Consider the following 13360-nt stretch of genomic DNA (forward strand, 5'->3'; position numbering starts at 1 on the left):
TTCAAGTCATAGTTTAATTTTCTGTGATATTCATTTATTCTTTTATTTAAAAAATTTCATATCTACTAGGAAATCTCCAGATTAATAAAGAATCAGGAAAAATATTCCTGAAGTCAATGACATTTCATGAAATGTATTGTGATTCCTTTAAAATAAAGAAAATTCATCATCACTACAGGCAGCTAGAAACCACCCCTTCTCTTTTGCAATTTGTTCTTCCTTCTCTAACTGGATATTTAAGAGATACATGTGTATAGAGAGTTTGTTTTCTTTTTGTTTAGAAGCATGAAGTGAAGAGAAAACAATCTTCTATGATCTGGTGATGAATATCAACTTGTCTCAGATTATTTTGGAATTGGGAAAGGTAAATGAATAAAAGTGTGCATTATGTCAGCAAGGACAAAGGTCTATGCATGGTATGTGCGTATTAATAAATAATGAGACATACAAGCATTGCTAGAACAGAAATGTTTTCAGGAGAAAGTCTTTTTTTTTTTTTAAAGTAGTAGTATAAGTCGAACTAAATACATAAAATTTTCCTTTAGTATAACTCTTCCTAAAATTGTAGTTATTGTTTGGCAAATAGAGGAGTCTTTTTATAACTAGCATAGATATTAGGATAAATTATACCAGTGGACCACAAAATAAGATTATTTCAGCTGCATCAAATGCCAATGATTGTTACCTAAAGCATGTCACTTTCATTTCATAATGCAGGGATGATTTTCCAGGGTCAGAAAACTATATAACCAAAATATTTGCAAAGACCTTTTCAATGTCATTTTCTTCACTGTTCTCCCCCTGAACACCTTAAAAAAATGAAACAAACAAAATATAAATACAGTTAACATGGCTAAATATACAGATGTCCAGTTGTTATTTTAACTATACAACTAATTGTCAAGAGATTGAATGCTGATAACAAAATTAGTGGCCCAGGATAGAACATGTAATGTCACTGGTAGGGAAGGAAAAATAATTTCCCCTTTCCCTTTTGAGTTCTTAACTGAGACCTGTAATAAAGGACAGATGAATAAGATAAAACAAAAAGAAGTTCACTAGCATATATACCTTATTTATATGGGAGATATGGAAAAATGAGTAACTCCCTGAGATAGTTTAGAATTCAGGATCAAATACCACCTTAATAAGGAAAGGTTGGGGAGGCAGATGTAGGCCTCTTAGGGGAGAGTAAATGATTTTTACAAAAGACAATAGGCCCTTAGAAGAAGAGATGGGAGGCAGGAGTGTTTGTGATAAAGTTTGTCCTGGTGTTAACTTCTAGTCTCTTTTCCTGTGATGAAACAAATCTTCCCTGGCAGATGAAACTCCTTTGGGAAGAGGAGGGGGTGTATGACAATTGAGTTCCTTTTGGAGGCTCTGTCTTTAGATGAATGAGAATTCAAAAAAAAAGCCTCTCCCCAGCATTTACTCTTTCCAAAGAATCAGTATGCCAAGGTGACATATTTTAAGGTGGCAAATTCTGCTACTCTTCACACTACAGGAATGTGTTGCAAGTAGGAGCATGATTCATAAACCAAACACTCAACTCTGATCCCAGCTCAGCCCCTGCCATGCTGCATGTTCATAGACCAGCCACCAACCCCTACATGTCTGTTTCATCATCTCTGATTTATGATAATAAGTCCCCTGCATATTCTGCATGTCATGGTAAAATTCAAATGGAATGGCAGTTCTGAAGGCAATTGAAAATTCAAAAGCCCTACACAGATCCTCAATCATGTTTATGGAATCCTTGGCTTTCTTTTTCAGTAGGAACTAATGGATAACACCATTCAGCCCCAGGACCTCTTTCTGAATTTTATTCTTTCAGTCTTTATATATAAAGGGATGCTTGGAATAATGTTCACATGAGTTAATAATAATTTTCTCTGGTTGGTGGGGTTGTGGATTTTTTGTTGTTGTTGTTCTTTCCCTCATATTTTTCTGTATAGTTGAGTAGTTTTATATGAAGCATAAATTATTTTTATAAATAAGTAGTTATGTTAGACAAAACTTAACTAAATCCAAATGAAAAATTTCTAACTTATTTTTATATCTATGATAAATTTTAATCACCATAAAATACTCCTATGTATCAAAAAATTAAATGTTCCAATAGGCAATTCAAATAAAGGAAATCCAAATGATCAGTAGAGTTATAAAATGCTTGCTTTTCTAGTAATCAAAGAAACCCAAATCTAAAAAACTAGGTTTGTCATTGTAAACTGCTGAAAATCAAAGTCAAAAGGAAGATTTTTCAGGCAGGAGGAGAGAGGAGAGAGTGAGGGGCACATAAACAGCAAATTAGCAGCAATAAGAGTAACAGCTGGCTTCTCAACGTAAACAATGAAAGCCATAAATTAACAAGCAGATTCTAAATTTTATATGGAAATGCAAAGAGGCAACAATTACCAAGGCAATCTGAAAGAAAAAGAACAAAACTTAAAGATTTGTGTTCCCACGTATTAAGACTTATTTCAAAAATACATTAATTACGAGAGCATAGTACTGGTACAAAGAGAGAAAAAATAGGCTAGTGAACAAAATACAGAAAGCAGTTCAATTATACCTGAGTTTCTTTGTTAACTTTATGTTTTGTTTTTTACTAAGTAAGGCTGTAATGCGGTAAAAAAAAAAAAAAATGACATTTTTTGTAAATGGTGCTGGACCAACATTACAATTTGAATCACCATAATTTCTTCCTCTACATCAACAAATAATAAAAAAAAAAAGATTGAGTCTTAACCTACCTACACAGTACACAAAAATAAATTCCATACAGATTAAATCTAATGTGAACAATGTAACAATAAGATTTTCGAAGAAATATGAAGAATATCTTCATGTACCAGAAGTACATTTAAAATTTATTAAGGACAACATAGTGCTAACCACAAAGGATAAAGTAAGAATCATATATTGAACTTCTCTAAAATTAAGGACTTCTATTCATTCAAGGACATGGATAAGAATAAAAAGCAAGCCATAAATGGATATTTGCAATGGTTATATCTGACCTATGACTCATATCTAGAATTTACAAAAAATCCCTATAAATCAACTTAAAAAGGCAGGAAATCCAATAGAGAAATGGCTTTGAACAGATACATCATAGAAAATGATATATAACTGTCCAGTAAGCTTATTGAAAAGAAGCTCAACTTCGATAGTTGAAAGGATATCCTCATTAAAACCAAGATGCGATACCACATAACACATCACACCAACCAGAATGTCTATAATGACAGCAACAGGTAATACTACGGGTCGACAAGGATGTGGAACATACAGAATTTTCATATATTGCTTGTAGGACTTTAGGAAGCTATTAGGCATTGTCTGATTTACCTGAACATACATGTAGCCTATCAATTCTTTTCCAAGTTATATACCTGGAATGTATACATATGTTCACCAAATGACATATGTGACATAGAATATTCATATCGTCACAACTTTTATACAGACAAAATCTAGAAATACATAAATGTCTATTAAAGTAGAGAAGATAAATTGTTGTATTATTTCCTGCAATTGCAATTCTCTACAGTACCAAGAATGAACCTACTATCACTACATTTAACAACACAAATGAATCTCATAAACACAATGTTGAGTGAAAGAAGTGTGACACACAAGAGAACACGCTGTATGATTGCATTGTGTAACTTTAGGTTCGACAATAATTGAAACTAATGGAGTTAGAAATCAGAATAGCCATTAGTTGGGGGGAAGTACTGGAAGGTAGCATAAAGGGACATCTGGGATGCTAGTAGTGTTTTGTTTTTTGATATGGATGGTGGTTACACAGGTGTATTCACTTTGTAAAACTCGAGGACCTATAAGCATGCAATTTGGCATATTTCAATTTAATAAAAGGAAAAACATTCAATTGGATCCAATTTTCCAGCTATCAACTTGACTGTTTTTTGTTTGTTTATTTGTTTGTTTTCAGGACAATATCAATAGTTAGCAGTGAAGCAGGAAATATTTTTGGTCACCTAATGGAATGGAAATTGATACTGATGTAGATTTTCTAGAAACAGTTGGATGTTATCAAGCAAAGCTTAAAAAATAGATACACTTTTTTTCAAATAACACAATTTCCAGGACCTTTTCCTATAGCAATAATCAGAGATATGAAAATAGCTGTTTTTAAAGTGTTATTTTTACAGTGTTATTTCTATATCTAGACATTATAATTATATGGGGATTAAATAAATATATTATGGAATGGGTATTGATGGAGTGCAAAGCCATTTAAATTGATGCATTCAGACAGCATGTTTTGGCTACTACAATCTTGAAATTAAAACATTAAGTGATGAGCTGGTTATAAAGCAGTATATCAAGTGATTCAAATTATACTTGTTTTCTCTGAGTAAGGAATTTATTTTCTGTATTTTTTTATATTCTTTATTCTTCTATTTCCAGATTCAACATATAGAACTTTTATAATGGAATAATCAGGCATATTTCAAAAGAAGCAATCTAGTAATATGACAAAAATTTTAAATCAGGTATTCATAACATAGCATTTAAGTACAACATCACTTTAGCATTGCTTCTTCTTTTTCCACTTTAAAGGAATGTATGCCTTCAGATTTTCAATCCATTTCTGTATTCTTATACCATACTAACCTTTTCTTTATGTTGTTTTTTATCCAAATTATTTCTAGTTTATTTTGCAATGTCATATAATACTGCAAAGAACATCTTCCAGTTTTTGCTTCTGTTAAATTAATTCCTTGTTATAAGTTCCCAGAAGTGAAAATCCTTGGTCAAAAAGTATAAATGAAATATCCAGCACAAAAATTAATTTACTGAGCAATATTTCACTTACAACTTACGAAGTGTTCAAGTCCCTCCTAGGTATACGGTGGATATGAAAATCTGGGTGTTGTGATAGTTCAGAGGGTAACAGTGAAGGCTATGATCAAATCTGACCGTAAACAGATCAAATATAGTTGGTGGGGGAGAACCCATGGGAAAAAACCAAATCAAACCTTTAGTGTATGCCGTCTGATTACAGTCCAGTACCATGGCCACCGGAGGTGTCCATCACCAGGTCAGGCCCTAAACAGCTGCTGCTCTACCTCTTGGGTTCCACACACTTAGTTACTTGTCTCTGGCTGTTGGCTGAGACGTAATTCAGGCCAACACTCCAGATGCTGTGTAAAGAAAGCTATTCTTTTTAAATCTGCCTTTTGTAGCTCCAAACTGCACTGCCTTTATTGTTACCATGGATCAAGTTTGTATCAAATTTGCTATCTACTATTTTAACTGCCTCATCTATATCATTATGTATCTCCCAGCTTCAACTCCCAGTTGAGCTCTTTCCTTTAGGTTAGTTTTCCCCAAGTGTATTACCTTGTGTTTTCCAGGCTGTGTCTAATTTGGTTATGTTCTTTTATATCTCACACAAGCTGATCGCTCAATAAGTGTAACATAATTGTTTGAAATCTGCTGCTATACTTTGTTTTAGAATAGTTCCCTGAACTCTAAATATCTGAGCATGAAAATAATTAAGGTGAAGTATTGAATACAATTGATTTTCTTGTACAAAATATTCAATATGCTCTTTAGATTTAGGGCACTAAAAAGGCTTCCTCTGGATAATATTAAAACCCATTTTGTTGCTTATGCACAATCTGTAAATCCTACTGCTTACACATTTATTTTCATTGACAATAACATAAATTTATTCTATTCATGTTATACAGAAGCCCTTTAAGTTAGAACTAAGTTGGAATTGGCTTACAAATTACGTTTTGATGAACAGTTGTGAGGAATTGGAAGAAGAATAATATTTAACCAGTTTATATCACCATAGAGGAAACCAGAGTTTTCAGGGTCAAGTCATGTAGCTCTGTCAAGTAGACAAATGCAACTCAATCATTTTGATGGACTTATTTATCTATATTGTACTGGAATGGGTAAGTTAATTTTTTACATTTAAGAGGCAGGTAACTTGTCTATAAATTCTAAAACAATAATCTGTCGTTCCATATAAACAAATGACAAGTATAAATGGCATATTTCTTATAAATTCTTATCCAGTATTAATAAAGTATTCCTTAGAGATATATTCTTGGTTTGAGACCAATAAAATATTTTAATAATGAAGGTAAATGGGACTTTGCAATAATGGTAATGCACATTGATGATGACCCTTTCATCCCAGTCCTTCCAGAAATGTTTATGTCCTCTGGTACCCAGGACATAGGAGTCTAATGGTGTCTCACATTTCTTACATACCATTAGAGGAAAAAAAAATATTCTTAAATTGTGTCTGTGATGTTTATTTTCTTAATAGTATAGATTTTATTACAAGACAGATGTTTCCATACAAAGGGATTTAATTACTAAAATGGAAAGGAAAACATATAAAACTCAGAGCATTGTTTCAAAGCAAGAAATATTGGAGGGGGGGAATTTCAACCTTCACTTTCAATAGAATGGATTTCGAAAAGCCTTGCTGTAATTCTCTTATTTGAGTTAAAAAAAAAATCAAATCATTATCAGAATCAATGTAACTGGTTTTTGTGTATAAGTATCTGATGCCACAATAAATAACTGCCATATTTAACTATGAAGTTCTCCTGCTAAAGAAGACAATCTATTCACAGCTATCCCCTCCCTTTTTATACATGCACAAGAAAACAGGGAATTAAAAATGGACAAAATTAAATTTATGAAGTCATTTGATCTAAATAAAAAGTCATACTTCGCAGAGTGAAATATACCACACTTTCTACAGTTGCACATTTTTTTATTGTTTTTGGAGAGCAGAGGCCTAAAATAACTAACAACTTTTACCTTTTAAAGTAATGATGCTGTTCTATCAGAGTTTTGCTTTCTGAGTAGTATGCCCTCACAGACAGCGATATCAACGTCTCTTGCTGGAAGTCCGCTCAGCCTCCACTTCACACCTATTTCCAACCCGTGATTGACAATTGACCCTGTTTACGAGTTTCTTAACATCTCCCCAGCATGGCACTATTGGCCAGTATACCAAGTGACCGGCAGAGACAGCAATGTCTAATGCTTCTCCATCATCACCTGAAAAGACAGTTGACTCTTTTTAGCTATGTGTGTTCAAGGGCCATTCATTTTATCAGTGAGCGCCTTACAATATTGTCCTTGAAGGGACAAACGAGATAAATTGCATCAGGAAAGTATGGTGGAGAGACAGGTTAATGAGAGCTGCCTTTCATTTTTAATCAAAGTAAGCACTCTGTTCTCTGCATGTGTGTTGCACACACCGATAGAAGAGATCACAGCAGAAATTGAAAGTATAAAATATCACAATAATTTTGACATACTTCAATGAAACTATTAATATGTTTTTTTAAAATGAAAACTCTAGACAGCTGCTAAAAGGTAGGAGAAACTTTGACAATAAGTATAAAACAGGACCATCCTGACAAAATGAGACCTATGTTCACTTTATCCAATGCCCAGAAAGCTTCTAGTTTAAGTCATCACTGACATATTCTATATAATCCCATTTTGCTTTCCCAGTCACCTTTGGTCCCTGAACTCTTTTTCTTATCTTGTAGTTGCATATATACCCATAAAGGTGATTAGATCTTCCATACTTCATTCTCCAAAACTATTCCTTGTGCTCTTTGAAATTTACAGTGAATCCTTAAACTCTTTTCTCTTTGTTTCACATCATTGTCATGACTTAAACTTATCATTACCCAGAGAGAAAATTTCCTTGAAGTTCCCGGGAGCAATGGCTTTTTTTACCCCTCGCCTGCCGTGTAGAGACTCTCAGGACCTGCAGTAGGAAGGAGTTGTTCTTTGCTACCTTAAAACCACTTTTCCAACAACTTTACTCAAAAACTCCCAATTTTCATATTTCATGATATCATACTATACCACTTACTTTCTTGTGGTCCTGGATGTACCTCATTCACTTTAACTTGATATTGGGTTAATACAATTCTAAGAGCCCTGAAGGAACCATGTACATTCCTATAAAGAATAACTTGACCCAGACATCCCAAACCACTTTGATTAAAAATAGAGGAAGAAGAAATTGGGGCACAGACATTAGGTCTTTAATTTCTTTGAACTTGATCTCAAAAGAATAAGAGTATTATGATTTTAGACTTTAATTCCTTTCGTTCTAATGTTTTTGAATTTTAACTCAAAAGATAATTTAATTTCTAAACTTTTTTTTTCTTCCTGGAATTAATTTGAGGACTTTGTATCTGAATTTGAGGCAATTTACATTGTTAGCATTTTATTATTGAAGAGCCTTTATGCATTTGGAGTATCTTAATGTTGTCATTTAATTTCATTTTAGTATCTCTGAGAGGCTCTATTGGATAACTTGGCTGTATACAATCTGTGATGAAACATATAACAGGGAATGAATTTTCAGCCTTGGGTAATTTAATTAACACTATATTTTTTTTTAAAGATTTTTTTTTTTAATTCGACAGAGATAGAGACAGCCAGGGAGAGAGGGAACACAAGCAGGGGGAGTGGGAGAGGAAGAAGCAGGGGGAGTGGGAGAGGAAGAAGCAGGCTCATAACAGAAGAGCCTGATGTGGGGCTCGATCCCACAACGCCGGGATCACACCCTGAGCTGAAGGCAGATGCTTAACTGCTGTGCCACCCAGGTGCCCCTAATTAACACTATATTTTTGACCCACTCTGGAGCCTCCTAGGGCCTTAATGTATATAACCTCGATATTGATCAAAATAGTTGATATTAGGGAGGCACTTGATGAAGGTGGGAGAAGGACTGTCTCCACACTTTGTTGATTTTCTCCTTTTTAGGATGAGGAAAAATACCTGTCATTTTTCTTAGACTAATGGTGAAGTCCAAGTTGATAACAGAATACAAAGCTGGGAATGTTCAAGAATACTCATTCCTCTGCTCTCATGATTCCTTCTGTGGATAGAGATATCCATTGTCACAACACTCCTGGCCTCCCCCTACATTTTCACTTCACTACCATGTGGTGAATGCTATATGAGAGGAACTGTTATTAAGCGCTTTACATGAATTAACCCATATGAATGCTATGAGGTCCATAGGAGGGCAACAACATACAGTGTCATAATATAGAACATTATTACTCCCATATGATAATGAGACAATGAAGTTAAATAATCTGCCCAAACCACGAGTGACAGTTATGTTGCCAAATCAATCTCTAGTCCCCAATTTTTATTATACTCATATTTCAAGAGCTTTCATGAACAGTTGAACACTTCCTCCTTCTAGAAACATATTTTTTGTCCTGGTTTCTGTTATCCCACCAACTCTGATCACTTTATTTTCCCAGTGGCCAGTCCCTCTCAATCCCTTTGGTGGGTTCTATCATACTGCCTGATTTGTTAATATTAGAATTCACCAGGGCCTTGTTATGAACCCCATTCTTGATTATACCTACATTCTTTCCCTGAGTAACTTCATCTGAGACCATGGCATTATATATCATCCAAATGCTAATGACATAAATTATATCACTGGCCTTCCTCTCCACACTGAAAGTCAGAAGCACATATCCAAATACTTTATTCCAGTTACAACATGGATTTCTAAAAAGCATTTCAAATGGAACTATTAAATCCCTACACATACTCTCATCCCGCTCCTATCAAAACAACCTAGAAGTCGTCTGTGAATCAACCCTTTTCATCACATCAATGCATGTAAAAACAGAGAAAAGATACATACCAAAGTAACAAATGTTACTGCCTCTAGGATGTGTGCTGACGGGGAGAGAAGGGTTAGGTATATGAACGATAAGTTATATGGATTATGCATTTGTGTCTGTGTTGCATATAAGAGAAACAGGTAATAAGGAACTTTTAGACTTTTTTTTATCAATAAGCTTCCTTATTAATTGAAATTTTTAAAAAATCAAAATGTATTCGTATAGTACTTTATAATTCAAAATATTTTTGAAAACCCAAGAATCTGGGGTGCCAGGGTGGCACAGCGGTTAAGCGTCTGCCTTCGGCTCAGGGCGTGATCCCGGCGCTGTGGGATCGAGCCCCACATCAGGCTTCTCCGCTATGAGCCTGTTTCTTCCTCTCTCACTCCTCCTGCTTGTGTCCCCTCTCTCGCTGGCTGTCTCTATCTCTGTCAAATAAATAAAATAAAATCTTTAAAAAAAAAAAAAGAAAACCCAAGAATCTGATTTCTCCACCTACTATGATTACTAGTTTACATTTTTCCACAACTCTTTTTTTTATCCACATGGGACCAAATAATCTTAATTTTGCTATGATTTCATTATAGCATTATAGACTCGAAGTTTATGTGGTTGAGCTCTGTAGCTATACCTGTATCTACAACAAAACTAAATGAAATTTTGAGTAGATTAAAATTACTTTTTTCAATAACTTTTATAATTTAGGCATCAAAACTTCACTCAAAATTTAAGTTGACTAACATTGTAAAATAATTTTTTCTAGATCCATAATATAAATTATTTTTTCCTAACATAAATTTCCTTTCAAATTTAGGAATATATTTTTACCATACTCTAAAATATAAATAAGTTAAATTAATTTATTTGGGGACCAGAATGAATTATTCATCTCAAGTAAAATAATTACAAGAAGAGAATTCATTATTCAGCTATCATAGGAAATCATTTCTTACAGTCAACTTTTTAAAATTCACTCTGAGTAAAGGGACACAGTCAGCTAAAACAATGATAGAAGAAAAAAAAAAAAACCCTAAGCAATATATTGCTGTTTAAAATAATTGTTAAGAAAAGTCAGGATCGGGGACACCTAACCTAGGTGGCTCAGTTGGTTAAGCATCTGCCTTCAGCTCAGGTCATGATCCCAGGACCCTGGGATCCAGTCCCACATCAGGCTACTTGCTCAGCAGGGAGCCTGCTTCTCCCTCTGCCTACTGCTCCCCTTGCTTGCGCACGCGCACGCTCTCCCCCCCCCCAAATAAATAAAATCTTTAAAAAAAGAAAAGAAAGAGCAGGATCAGGGTGCCTGGATGGCTCAGTCAGTTGAGTGTCTGCCTTCAGCTCAAATCATGAACTAGAGTCCCAGGACTGAGTTCTGCATCAGGCTCCCTGCTGAGCAGGGAGTCTTCTTCCTCTGACCCTCCCCCTTTCTGGTGCTTTCTATCTCTCACTCACTCTCTCTCTCTCAAATAAATAAATAAAATCTTTTTTCAAAAAAGTTGGGATCTTTAGCTTAACTTACTATGCAATGTGTTTAATTATCATTTAAAATTCTACATTCTACCTCTCCTCTGATTTTGTCAAAAGTTCTAAGAAACTGAACCTCAGAAATACCATTTTCATTTTCAGTACTTATTACATAGTCACTCCCTTTCTTTCAGTACAGAAGTTATCTATGGAATGCTCTATACCCATTAAACCTAATTTCCTCATGCCTACTTTTACTTCTGGCTTAAAGTTAGAAAACCAGTGTTCTGATCAATGAAATATGGTGCATGTCACCAGCCCTCTTTCTCTTAGAGCTTGGTGTAACTTTTGACCTCATCATTACTGCCTTATGAACAGTCTCATTCCATTGATTCATGATTCTGTGATCATATTCCTTTCTCATACCATTCTATCCATACCTTCTCTACCTGTTTTCCTAGATCACTTCTATTATTGGAGGTATTCTCCATGATAAACTTCTTGGATTTTAGATTAGCCACTCTATACTCTAAAATGTGAAAAGCATGATATTTATTTTAAGTGTTTAAGGAAGTGTCAATGCAAGATGTCAGATTGACACGTTTGTTCCTCCCCCACACCAGACATCAATATTTAAAAAAGGGAGCAACCTCTAACAAGAAAGTAACAGGCAATGGCAATGAGAGGATTCAACAGATATTTTGAGGATAGACTATAGATGAAAGGGTGATGACAGATGATAGAGCATGTAGGCAACAGAAATTGGGGATCTGTGACCGTGCACCTGAAATGAGATCCTGGAGTGACTCAGCCTCAGATGCAGCAAGTGGCAAGGGTAACAGAGAAGATCTACGGAGGACAGAAGGCTTCATCAGGCAGCCAGCCCCCATTCTCCCACCCTGCTCAACCATACCCTTGAAGTGAGATCAAGGTCCAAGCATTTGTTCTCTGGAAAAAACCCTAAGGGCTCTTCTCTAAAATACTGATCAAACTGACGATAGAAAAATAGGGCTTTCTGGAGACTTTCATTCATTCAATAAATGTTTACAGCATATCTATTCTCTGTCAGTCTCTCATTTGGTCACCAAAAATACAATGTTGAACAACACCAAGTTTGTTTCCTCATGAGGATCACACACACACACACACACACACACACACACAAATATCAATGATTAATACTAAATGAGGAAAAAATTAAGCAGGTTAAGGTGCTGTGTGTCATTTATGTAGTGTGGTCAGGGTGCATAGGAAAGAGAAAGGTGGAGGTAAATGGAAATTCTACCACTCAGGTAAAACAGATCATTCGAGGCACAATATCCATAAAATAAGAATGGGATACTGTGAAAAAAGAAACAGGACAAAAATATTCATAAAAAACTTAAAATCATTGCTGACTAAAAGGGTTAGAGTATAAGGTGGAGCAATTTCCAAGAATGCAGAATCAACGTATAAGAACTCAGAGAATATGAGGTACGGAAACCCATGCCAAGGTTGAATTGCAGTTTGAACTGACTCCAGGGTATGGGCTCTTTGCCCCTGTTATATACTGATCCAAAATCTACATTTGTTCATCTTTAAAATGGGTATGCTAATAGCTTGCAGTTTTCTTCTAGGTTAAGAGCTATGCACATTAAGGATTTAAGATAGTAACTGACATATACTAGTTGTTTCATAAATGCTACTAGCTACTATTAATAGATCACTAGGCTCAGTCTTTTAGAGCTATCATTAATTTTCATGCTGTCAAGTTTCACCTCCTGTGAGTCATCATAAAATCTTTATTTTCATCCCTGATGTCTCCTAAGTTCTGGTTCAATATTTCCATCTGCCTCCTTCATAGTTCCACTTGAATTTTTTGCTTTTAACATTTTACCACCATTGGGAAATGTTATGGTGTAATGCAATTAACCCTAAAATGAGAATCAAAAGATTATGTTAAAAAAATAAAATTGTGCTCAAATCTAACTTTAGCATAAGTTTTGTGACCCTTGCATCAGTTTCTTTCTTTTCAGTTACTGAAAAGGAAAATTAGAGATTTTATTTCAATGAAGTTTAAAGTGATTTCTAAATTCTGCAGACAGACTATAGATTTATGAATTGTTGATGGCCTTTCCCAAATCCTTCATTTTCAAAAAAACCAAAAACCAAAAAACAAAAAACCAACAAAAAAACCTCTCATGATGTTTTGTTTTGTTTTTTGTTTTTTT

Source organism: Ailuropoda melanoleuca, chromosome 10 (genome assembly GCF_002007445.2).
Source record: "Ailuropoda melanoleuca isolate Jingjing chromosome 10, ASM200744v2, whole genome shotgun sequence".
Lineage (NCBI taxonomy): Eukaryota > Metazoa > Chordata > Mammalia > Carnivora > Ursidae > Ailuropoda > Ailuropoda melanoleuca.